This window comes from Oryzias latipes, chromosome 18, assembly GCF_002234675.1.
Source record: "Oryzias latipes chromosome 18, ASM223467v1".
In the NCBI taxonomy this organism is placed as follows: Eukaryota; Metazoa; Chordata; class Actinopteri; order Beloniformes; family Adrianichthyidae; genus Oryzias; species Oryzias latipes.
In genome coordinates this window covers 24,401,016-24,401,515 of record NC_019876.2, presented here as the reverse complement: position 1 = coordinate 24,401,515, position 500 = coordinate 24,401,016, and positions in this window count along the sequence as shown.

Below are 500 nucleotides of genomic sequence, written 5' to 3'. Positions count from 1 at the left end.
ATTGATTGAACCGTCCTGGGTGTCTGCCTGGACCTTCTGGGTCAATTCAGAACAAGTTCATTTTCCATGATGAGCAGAAATCAAATGTGCTCAGACAGTTCCTCTGGACCGTAGTTTATTGGTTTGGTTTATTGGCTTAATTCAACCAATAACAAGAGACAGACAAAAAGAAAAGAAAAATACATAAATATGACAAACTCATTTAAGATATTAAGCCAAAAATTGAATCGAAAAAGAAAAATATATATTTATATCGTTGTGAATCGATGATTTTTCCACCTTCCAAGGGATGTAAGGAAAAAGAATCCAGGGAAACGTTTTAAAACAGCAGAACTGTAAGATACAAGATTACATTTTAACCTTTAATAATGATTGTAAAGATACTTTTGACAACAGAAAGCTGCCCACTCTCCCAAATGCTCCATGTATTCATAGCACCGCCCCCGCGTGGTTTGAATACGGTGTAACACAGTAATACGAGTTTCTGCTGCGATCAATTC